This window comes from Palaemon carinicauda, chromosome 43, assembly GCF_036898095.1.
Source record: "Palaemon carinicauda isolate YSFRI2023 chromosome 43, ASM3689809v2, whole genome shotgun sequence".
Lineage (NCBI taxonomy): Eukaryota > Metazoa > Arthropoda > Malacostraca > Decapoda > Palaemonidae > Palaemon > Palaemon carinicauda.
Genome location: NC_090767.1, coordinates 49,923,788 through 49,935,120, shown reverse-complemented (window position 1 = coordinate 49,935,120; position 11,333 = coordinate 49,923,788). Strand labels below are relative to the sequence as shown.

Here is an 11,333-nt window from a genome sequence, read left to right as displayed (position 1 = left end):
CTATAGTGTTATCACTAAACACAAAACTCAACATATGTCTTACAAGTCTATCATGTACACCATTCACTAAAAGTCCCAATTACTGCACTGTTCTTCGTAGTAATCAAGCAGCAGGTTTTATTACAATGCCCGCCGCCCCCACATGAAATTTAATTTCTTGTAATTGCTTTGCGTAGTGCTTGAAGAAGACTATGGAAGACTTCCATCCAGTAAAAGCACGAAGGCTTTCAAACAACATCGTCTGAAAGAAATTCAGAGACGAGGCAACTTTTCTCGGATCATGACCTGCGGGTGTACTGTCTGGATCCGCTCTGCGTATAAAGTAGGTGATTTTCACCCTTATCTGTTTCAAGGATAACGTTGAACCGGAAGTCTCTCCCCTGAAAAGCTGACCTCCCTTAAAGTCTGAAGTTCTACGAAGATAGACCTTTAGGCATTCCACTGGGCAGAGGGATGCTTCTTCCTTCAGAGGGCAGATTCTCCAGGGACCCCATCTCTTAGTGGGCAGCTCGTTTTTGGTGAGACACGTCGGGTCCGGAAAGAGGTTCAGTTCTCCATTGTCTGTGAACTGAATGTGGCCATCATCCCTCGAGAGGGCCACTATTTCGCTAACTCTGGCTCCCGAGGCTAGTGCAAATAAGAATATCACCTTCCGAGTCAAGTCTTTCAGCAAGCAATCCTCATTGTTCAGGGTTAATGCTAAATGAAGAACTTTGTTCAAAGACCACGAAATGGGCTTAGGAGGAGCTGCGGGCCGAAATTTAGAGCAGGGTTTAGGGATCTTGTTGAAGATTTCGTTGGAAAAGTCTACCTGGAAGGCATTAAGTATTGGTCTGGCCAGGGCGGATCTACATGTAGTAATCATATTGGCTGCTAAACCTTGTTCATGAAGATGGATGAAGAAGGACAAACAGAAGTCCGTAGAAATCTCCTTAGGTTTCTTCGCCTTGACAAAAGCTACCCACTTCTTCCAGGAAGACTCATATTGTCTTCTTGTTGACTTTAACTTGTATTCTTCTAAGAAGTTAATACTGTCCCTAGAAATCCCGAACCGTTTCTTGACCGCTAAGGTTCTGGGTTTTCACTGATGAAGCTGAGACAGTCGATTTCTGCACTTGCTTAGTCAGAACTGGGTCCGGCTACGGGATCAGCTTCAGGAGTAGTTCCGTTACCAGAGGTAACCAAACGCTGGTGGGCCACTATTGCTGCTGTCCCTCGAAAGGATCTCAGTTTGTCGAGGACTTTCAGCAGAAGGTTGGTTGGAGGGAATAGGTAGATCTTGGACCATCCGTTCCAATCTATGGACATTGCATCCATTGCTTCTGCTAGAGGATCCTCGTACGGGGCTACATACCGGGGTAGCTTCTTGTTGTCGCTCGTTGCGAAGAGGTCTATTTGCAGGCCTGGGACTTTGCGTAAGATGAAGGAGAATGATCTTACGTCTAGGGACCATTCTGACTATCGGTTTGGTCCTGGATAGAGCATCCGCTGTCACATTGCAGAACCCTTGAAGGTGGACTGCTGACAAGTGCCATCTCTTCTTCTCCGCTAGGCGGAGGATGGCTAGTATCACTTGGTTTATGTGAGGCGATATCAAGCCCTGTCGATTTAGGCATCTCATTATGACTTCGCTGTCTAGAACCAGAGTTTCAGCGGAGTTTCAGTTTCTTCAGGGAAAGAAAAACTGACATGGCTTCCAGGAAATTCATGTGGAAGGTTTTGAAGAGGGGAAATCAGGTTCCTTGGACTTTTCGATGATGAGAGTGACCTCACCACCCTTCTTTCGAGGCATCCGTGTGAACGGTGACTGACGGTGGAGGCGGTTGTAAGGGAACCTTGTTACTTAGGATTTTGGCCTCCGACCATGGCTTGAGTAGAGATCGCAGACGATTTGGTATCGGTCTTTGTAGATCTCTTCGAGCGTTTGATGCGTATTTTCTCCAAACTCCTGACGCATCTTTTAATTGTGCTCTCAATACTGGATCTGTCACTGAGGCGAACTGGAGAGACCCCAACACTCTCTCCTGTTGCCTTCTTAATATCCTTGTGGACCAAAGAAGGCTTTTGACAGATCCTGCTATCTCTTTCCTTTTCTTTGATGGAATGGAAAGGCAGTGTGACTGCAAGTTCCAGTGGACGCCCAGCCACTGAAACTTTTGAGCTGGAGACAGTCGAGATTTTTCCAAGTTAATCTTGAATCCCAAGTGTTCCAGGAACCGGATCACTTCCTTGGAGGCTTGCCTGTACTCTTCTTCGGATGCTGCCCACACCAGCCAGTCGTCCAGGTAGGCTACCACCTGGATTCCTTTTAGGCGTAGTTGATGAATGACTGCATTCGCAAACTTTGTGAATACCCTTAGAGCTATGTTTAGACCGAAGGGCATGGCTCTGAAAACATACTGTCTTCTTTGTAGTTTGAATCCCAGGTAGGGGGAAACTTGACGGCTGATTGGAACGTGCCAGTACGCATCCATCATGTCTATGGAGACTGTGTATTCCCGTTTGGGCAACAGGGTCCTGATGTGTTGAAGCGTCAGCATTTTGAACTTGTAGTTCACTATGAACTTGTCGAGTGGTGACAAGTCCAGAATTACTCTGAGCTTTTCCGAGTCCTTCTTCGGAACACAAAATAGCCTTCCTTGGAATCTGACAGACTTCGCCTTCCTTATAACTCTTTTGTTCATGAGTTCCTGAACATATTTTTCCAATATGGGGGTTGTGTTTTGGAAGAATTGAGGGAAGGTCGGTAGAGTTGAGCTTCAACTCCACCCTAGTCCGTTCTTGATTAGGCTGTGGGCCCAGGGATCGAAGGTCCAACGATCCCGGAAGAGGAAAAGTCTCCCTCCTACCGGTAGCATCTCACTTAGAGTGCTGGGTGGAGGATTTACCTCCTTAGCCACGTCCACCCTTGTTGCCCCTACCTCTGAAGGGGCGTCTGGAGGAACCTCGAAAGGAACCTCGAGACTTCGGCCGAAAGGTCGTAGATTACCTTTCAAACACTAGGGTGAACACTGGTGACTGAGTCGCCAGCGTTTGGGGCACCAGTTAGAAGGTGGTGTGTGGTTGTGCCACCGTCTGGGACACCTTGGCCACGGGAAGCTGTTGCTGTTGCTTAGGCCGAGAGGGCACTTTAGGACTTTTTGGTTTATTCTTCGGGTGGGGACCCTCATCAGCTGAAGATTTTCTTTTAGAGGACAAGCCCCATTTAGAGAGAAGGTTTCTATTCTCAGTGGCGGCTTTGTCCACGACCTCTTTGACCGCTTCACTTGGGAAGAGGTCTTTTCCCCAGATGTTGGAAGCTATCAGCTTCCTTGGTTCGTGTCTCACCGCAGCCGAGGCAAACACGAACTCTCTGCAAGCCCTTTCGGGCTTTAATAAAGTTGTACAGGTCTTTGGTTACTGTCGCCAAATGGGATTTGGCGAAGACCATGTACATGTCCGGGGTATCTGGGATGCTTGCCATTGTCTCCAGGCCAGTCTGCAGAGACAAGGAAGCAGCAAGACGTCCTTTTGTCTCCTGTTCCCTACGCAGGAGAAAGTCTGACATCTTCGGGAGGTCTTCGCCGAACTGTCGTCAGGCAATATCTGCCTCCAGCTTCGCAACTGTGAAGGTGTTGTGCACATCCTTCCAGTCCGCATCGTCTGATGGGAAGGCAAGGGAGAAGGGTCTACACTCTTCCAGTGTAGGGCATGGTTTCCCTGCCTCAACTGCCTTTAAGGCTGCCTTAAGCCCTTTGTCCATAAAGGGAAAGGCACGTTCGGGGTCAGTAATGAAGGACGGGTGCTTCTTGCTGAGAGCCGGCACCTTAGAGCTAGTAAAGGCCATCTCCTTTAAGGTGGTGGTATATAAGGCCTGAGCCTTAGAGAGTTCAAGGACAATAGTTTCCTTCGACTCTGTCTCCTCTTCGGATGCAGGTTCCGTCTTAAGACGGACATAGCAATCCGGGTAGGCCCCTTTGCTGGGCCAGAACTCAATTTCCTCCACTGGGATATTGCACAGTTTTTCTGAGAGGAAGATCTTCCCCCCTGACATGAGCATGTGCTCTGCGTACCTCCAAGGGTTAACGTCAGAGAAGGCGGGGAGATCCTTAACGTTTAGCTTCTTCGGGGCCAAACGTGTTGCAAGTAGCTGATGCATTTCTGTCCGAAGAGAGGCCTCCTTCTCGGACGATTTCTTTTGAATATCCTGCACCATGGACAACAACGAGTGTAACGTACTCGTGATGGAATCTAGTTGGGGTGCAGTGGAAGAGGTCGAAGGCAACGGCTCATTCACTGTGGCCGATGATACCGAAATCGTTTCGGCTCTCTCGACTTCTGTCTCAGGTGGAACATCATCCACCTAATCCAATTCCTCTAGTCATGTTGTCCTCTAATTGGATGCTCTCCAAGGCATCCGAAACTTCAAATTCTACCGGAATCTGAACCAGGGGAATCTCAGGTTGAACCTGGGGAATAACCGCATCTGAATATGCCCTAGGGAAAAGACAAGCCCTCATCTTTTTGTTAGGAAGGTATGGGCCAGAAGTGTTCTTCTGGAAGCCCTTAACCCATTTTCGCAGTATTTCCCTCGCTGCGTCCCTTGACTCAATGGACTTTTGATCGTCAAAAGCCTCTCTTACCAGTTTTTCACAAACGGTACATACCTGCGGGTCCCAGTACTTGAGAGCCCCCTTGGTGACTGCGCAGCGAGCATGGGCCCTGCACATGTCATGTCCGTAGAAGTTCTTACGACGGACCCTGCAAAAACTGTTCCCGCAATCGGGATGCTCCTCCTGTAAAGAAAGAAAAGCATATAAGTATTCGGTGAAATTCTCAGGTTTCAGCATACATCATAATAATAATATTAGCTTGGATAGGGTAAGCTAGAGATAGGAAAGACACCTACATGTGTTTCCTGTCCAGCCAATTGCTATGACCTCCAATATTGAAAGTAGAATTCTTAGGAATTCTTAAGGGGAGATGATATCCTTTGATATAAAGTGTCTTCTTGACACAATCTTCCAGGTTCAATATTTGGGATTAAGGACAATAATGGATAATAACTATTAATGGAACAGAGAATCGCTCTCTTACATGTGATGGTCTCACAATAGGCTGCCCATGAAGCACCTTGTAGGTTGAAAAAAGCTTTGGGCTACGGTACTGACTGTTGTAACAAGTTGCCAGTTCTGTCAGGCCTGCCGGCAAATGCCGGCCTATTCTGGGCTATTGAAGGCAATTACTGTCTTCAGAATAATGGGTGGCAGGCCGCCAGCAGCGGCTCTGCCAGCTGTCGGCGGCTCTGCCGGCCGCCAGCTGAGGATCCTTCCATCAAGTAGGACTCGGCGGCATCTGGCAGCAGATGACCAGGTACGGGTGGCCGGCTGCCGGCCGGCAACTCAGCAGCCGGTCGCCGGTCCCAGTATGTCTATTGCCTTTGAGTTGTCGATCAACGACACTCACAGTAAGCGGCGGCAGGGCAACTGCCTGCCAGCAGACAATTGACATGGCCCAGTAACACAAACAAGAGAGAAAGAGAGGATGGAGGAAGACAAGGGCTCAGGGTCTAGGGAGATCTAGCCTCCTGAAAGAGCAGCTTAACCTGGCATGGGAAATAATTTCGCCAAGACAGGAAGATGCCTAACACAGACTTATACTCTAATGTCCCGTTCTAAACTCAAAACCTAGGCTAATCAGGGGGAAGGGGGATTGCTCTCAAATCTCCTAGGAGATTAGTATCGACTTAAAAGGTATAGGAGGTGTCAGTCTCCCCTTAAAAGGCAATACAAGAGCAATGGGAACAGGTATGAAAGTATACTAAAGCCCCTAGGCTAGTAGCCTACGAGCATTGAGAATCGTTCACCGAAACTCTCTGTATACTATCTTGGAAGAGGAAAGCATAATGCAGTAATATCATAAATGTGTAAAATATTGCCTGTGCTTCAATGAAACTTTACCAGGAAGGTTATATCATGCATGAAGTGTGTAGGTGTCTAGGCTAGGAAGCCTTGCACTCGTGAGGCTCGAAATGAATAGCCAAATCCATGATGACAATGACAATATAAGAATCCCTAGCTAAAATTCTAAATAGCTTAAGTTATTAAAGCGAATAATGCCGGGAAAGGGTCGTTCTGGCTAACTAAATGTACAGAAAGAACGACCGCGTCCATGACGCCATCCGGCTGGCAACAGCCCTTGTTATGTTAATTACCATCTCAATCGAAAAGCAAAACTGGCAAGAGCTTACATTTACACAAATCAAAGATATTACTTAACTTTCCAGAAGCTGATGAGGCTGGTGAAGACATCATAGCGACCAAAAAAACTCCAAAATAGCGAGAAATAAAACACGGGATAACACCGGTCAACGAAGCTACGAGAGAAAGAATGGCTCGGTGGCGCCTCGCGGTGGCGATTTGGCGCACTATTTACAGTACAGTAGGAGTGTCGCCTCTTTAACGACTCCCCTTATTCTTGCCTCTCTTTCCGCTTGAAGTGAAAGCGCTATTGGGGGTGTAGATAGCCATGAGACGTGTCAAGAATACGTCCTCTGATATTAGGCGATATCCCTTTTTAAAATCTTGAGGGATATTCTCTTCAGGAGTTAGAATTCTGGATACCTTTGGTAAATTCTCTGGGATATATAACTGTGGTCAAATATACCTAGAAAGCTACTTTTGAGGGAACTTCCATCACGATGACATGGCCTGATCCCAAAAAAATGTTTCGCTCTAAAGAATTTTAATTGGAAAGGAATGGTAAACCACATTTCCTACTTCAACTTATCAGAGTTATTTATTTCTTTCAGGTTAATATACTGGTGAGAATACTTTCATACTAAATTGGACAACTTTGCTTCGTTCCACTTATCCGTCTACAAACATACACATGAATATATATATTTTACAGACGTTTGTCAACACCTTCATGTTCGTATAAATAAGTAGGCCAATATATATATATATATATATATATATATATATATATATATATATATATATATATATATATATATATATATATATATATATATAACTTAAACAGAAAAATATACGGATAGATTGATGTAGTATTCAAAAGAAGGGGCTAAGTGTGCACCTACTCTATTTGGTAATCCAAAATCATCACAGAGGGCAGCACTTGCTTATTCTCCCGAAGATTTAAGTTTCAATTATATAAATGTTAAATTAATCAAAACGTTTGATTGAAATACTGTATACTCATATTCTCCAAGACCTTATTTTTTGTTTATTTTTCTTTCCCTTTTAGATAATTCGTTTGTTGCAATTAATTCGTTAGTCAATATTTCAGAGGCCAATGTTCAGAAATAAGTCGTATGTTATATACCTTTTGTTTATATTCTTGATACAAGGTAAGGGAAGTCTATTATCCTCATATTGTTGATATAGATAAATTACGTTTTTATACTTATGGCAACGATTGGATGATTGATTTAGGTCATTGACGCCGAATTGTGGCAACGAACATGGAGAGAGAGAGAGAGAGAGAGAGAGAGAGAGAGAGAGAGAGAGAGAGAGAGAGAGAGAGATTTGCCTTTTTAATATCTAATAAATTTCGTTTTAGAAATAAATTGTAGAAATGTGTATCTGAATTATACCTTTCCTAACTTCTTCTTGTACCTTTGTGTAATGTTCAAGATTAATAATCATAAAGAATAATGACAAGAGAATTGTACTTTCTTTCCTATTTTAAGCATCCATTTCTTTCCGAACTGATAGAAAATAATGTATTTTCTGGGTCGACCTGTGTTCGCCGGTGAAAAGGTCCTTCTTGTCACTTTTCTGATATAAATATATTCCAAATATACCAGAGAAAGAAAAAGCATTGGAATGCAGAGTGTACTACCCTCGCGCGAGCGCCCTTTAGGGCGTCGTGTATAAAGAAGGGCGTGTGAAAACGACTATTCACAGGTCGTCTTCCATTTAGAATATTCCTTCGTCAATGTATACAAGAGGGGTGTGCCGTTACAGCGGTCTCCCCAGCACCAACCTGGATCACCCCACCGTCACCCGACACCAGCGCCACCTGACATCCTTCTTTTTGGATTCGCGAAGCGTTGCTACCATTGTTTTGTGTCTGTTGTTTTTGCGCTCTTTTGCATTATTTTCGAGATGGCTGAAGCTCTCCTTACCCCTGCACCAATGTAAAGTACCCTAGAATCTGTTTTCATACTCAGTGTTATGGTATTTTACCTTTTACTCGCGTTTTACGCGTTGCTTGTTAGTGCAGGCTTCGGTCATGGGCAGCCATTAGCGCGTCACAGCTTGTGTTGTTTTTCCCGTTAGTTTCGGGATATGTATATTTATTTTATCGGGTATTCATTTACTACTCATGTTCAGGTTCATTAGCCCAATTAAGTTTTCATCCTGAACCTCTTTTCTAGTTTTATGTAGCCCTTTTTGGTTCATTTTTGTTAAACATGAGTCGCTTCCGAGTCCCGTGTTACGTGCAGATTTGGCGAAGAATAGAGTCCAGGCCTGTTTTTGTTTTGTCACATTCTGATGTGTTCCTTCAACTTTACGTTATCATTACCCTGGAAATGAAATTTCCCTTTCTATCCTGCCCGTCATGTCCTCTCTTCTTCACTAATTCCACGTTTTGAAGACCTTTGTACTTCAACGGACAGGTAATTTTTGCGCAAGTGTACTAGTGTTTTCTCACTTAGGGTTCTATTTATTTACTGGGATTGAGTCGAGGTAACCTTAGTGAGAGAGAGGCTGGAGTTTCCCCCTCTGTTCTCTTTTAGCTCAGTTAGCCTAATACACGTAGGCTACTTGGAATTAGATTCCACCTGCCTTTTAGAGGCTGGTTTCTCCCCCTCTCATTTATTTTTATTTATTAATTATTGCTTTATCTAAGGTTACCCTATCTCCTCCTATTTACTCTAGTTCAGTTTTATATTATTTTATAGCGTTTGCGGTTCATTCGTGCTAGAGCCGGTCCTATTATTTCATCCCTACTTAGGTTAGGATCCCCTATAGGGACATTCATGTCCTGCTCTTCAAGCCGCCATCTGAGTTCCCCCTCTTCCCTCAGTCCCTCCCCATCTCCCCCCGCTATGGCTTGGGGATATAGGGGACCGGACATAGTGTCTTTTTCCTTGAATTTCGCGGAGCCCCACGCTGGAGCTCCGCCGTTGGATCTCCGTCAGCATAGAGGTTTGAGCAGGAAACGCTAGTATTATTTTATCTCCATATAATCACCTGGTACTCACCTCCGGTGATCCCCGACGACTGGGAGCTTCTCCCCTCGTCAGGTTTTCCAGTTTTGTTTTGGACACTTGTTCTGGCCCTGGTATCCGGTTCCGTCCACTCGGTCCTCCCGGAAATGCACGACACTATTTTTAAGTATATCCATTACTATTTATTTTGCGACCGCTTTTACCACCCTCTCCGGTCGTCCACCGGATCTCCGGTGTACAGCGGAGTAGAATATCTACCCTAATTTTGAATACTGTACTAGATTTTGTTTTTTATGTTTATCCAGCCAAGCTAGGCTCTACTCCGACGCTCCCCGGACCTCCGGGGTGCAACGGAGGAGAATTTTTGAACCCTAAATGCCATACCTTTAGTATTCTTAAACTACAGTACATTCTCTCCTTTAAGGTGGCGACTAGCTACAACTAATCTCCTTTATGCATGTCATGTAGTTGCTTGCATACCCATTATCTTAAGTCTAAACAATTTTAAGAAAGGAGACGGTGTACTTATAATAAACCTTTATATTACAGAAAGCCCGCTGTGCCTTCAAAGGTTGTCCGGCAGCATTCAGCGACCCGGTGGGCCATGATGTCTGCCGATCGCATGCATACTGTGCGATTTCCTTCGCCCCGGAGGAGGGCCAAACTCCGTATATGGTTTGGTTCCCGGAGTCATGCTCGCTCTGCTTCGAGATGACTTCAATTCTCCTGAATGGCGAGGTAAGATTTGATATAGTCATTCTCATTCAAGTTTCAAATTTCAACTTACTGAATGATGGATAAAATTGGAAACAGTTGTTCATGTTCAAGTTTCTATATTATTGATATAAGCATAATCCTTTTCTTTAGTTCGTTGGAATTTACATCCTATTCCCTCTTTCAGGCGGACGAAGAAGGCCTTAAGACGGCCAAGGCAAGTCTTTGGCAGTGGGTCTCCGGCTTCGGCCGTAATGCCCCCTAAGGTTGCCCTTACGTCTTGGACGGCGACATGGCATCTCACTTATTCCCTGGTTCTCCGTCGGCGGCCGTGGAGAAAGAAGTAGCTGCCCCTATCATCGACGCCATTCGTTCTGCCATGGCCCCACCGTCTGAAGGACAGCTTTTGTCAGGAAACGTCGCTTCTTTGGACATCCATCTAGAACCGATGGATGATTGGTGCAGAGGATATGGCAGGTTCCTTTTTCTCTCCAACTCCTTCTTCTTCTTCCTCCTTCCTAGGCTTTGACAAGCCCGCTGCTTCACCTTGGGAAGGATCTCTATCAGTTCGTCCCAAGGTTAAGCCCTTAAAAGCTTCGAAACCTTCATCTAAGACTTCAAAGCCAACCCCGTCAACATCAACAGCGTTGTCTACGGTCCCTGGGCCGTCGTCTTCACCTGACACTTTACCAGCTGCCATGGCTCCTCCTCCTTCTAAAGGACAGAGTCGTAAATCCGCTAGGTCAAAGAAGACGGAGCAAGACAAACAAGACCTCTTTACGGACAATCTGCTCTCCAGGTTCAGGGAGGTAGTAGATGAAAGGTTAGAGCAGAGAATGTATTCTCTTACCCCAAACCCCCCTACTGACTCTCAGTCAGTATCTGCCTTAGTGGCAGAGCAACTAAAACCCAATAGGGACATGATCGCAGGACTGCTCCACTCTGGATCTCAAACAACTCTGGCTGCAGTCCCAGATGCTTCAAAACTTCCGCCGTTCGACAAGAACAACCCTTGGTGGTTTGCTCTTCATGCCCCTTATTTAGATGGTACTCTTATCATTGAAGGTCTAGGTACTCGACCCCTATCAGACCTGGAATTTTATCCAGAGGACCTCCGGTTCCCCTTCAACGGGTTTGCGCGTTTGACGGAGAACGCTCTGGTCAGAATGGACAAGGTCCCCAAGGAAACAGTCATCTTTCCGAAAGAACAGGCCCAAGCTGTCTGGGCTCGTACCTTATCGGACTGGGGCTGTACTAACACCAAGTTGACTCCTCATAAGGGGTCGTATACTATTTTTACGACGCCCCAGGATATCCCTTCTCCTTTCACGGATAAGGTTGCGGAGCTAACGCTCCAAGCAGTTCAGGAGGACCTTCACATGCCAACCCTCCAAGAGACGGATGCTACCTCTCTTCTCATGCCAGCCACTAGGGA

At 45.5% G+C, this 11,333-nt stretch overlaps 1 long non-coding RNA gene across 1 annotated transcript in view; it reads left to right on the top strand.

Moving 5' to 3' along the window:
* LOC137633579 (uncharacterized) overlaps window positions 1–6,923 on the top strand; it is an 11,445-nt gene extending 4,522 nt beyond the window's left edge. Inside the window, exon 4 of the long non-coding RNA XR_011042286.1 lies at window positions 6,791–6,923. This is a non-coding gene — a long non-coding RNA (uncharacterized lncRNA). The remainder of the gene's footprint in view (window positions 1–6,790) is intronic.
* Window positions 6,924–11,333: the final 4,410 nt, after the last annotated feature.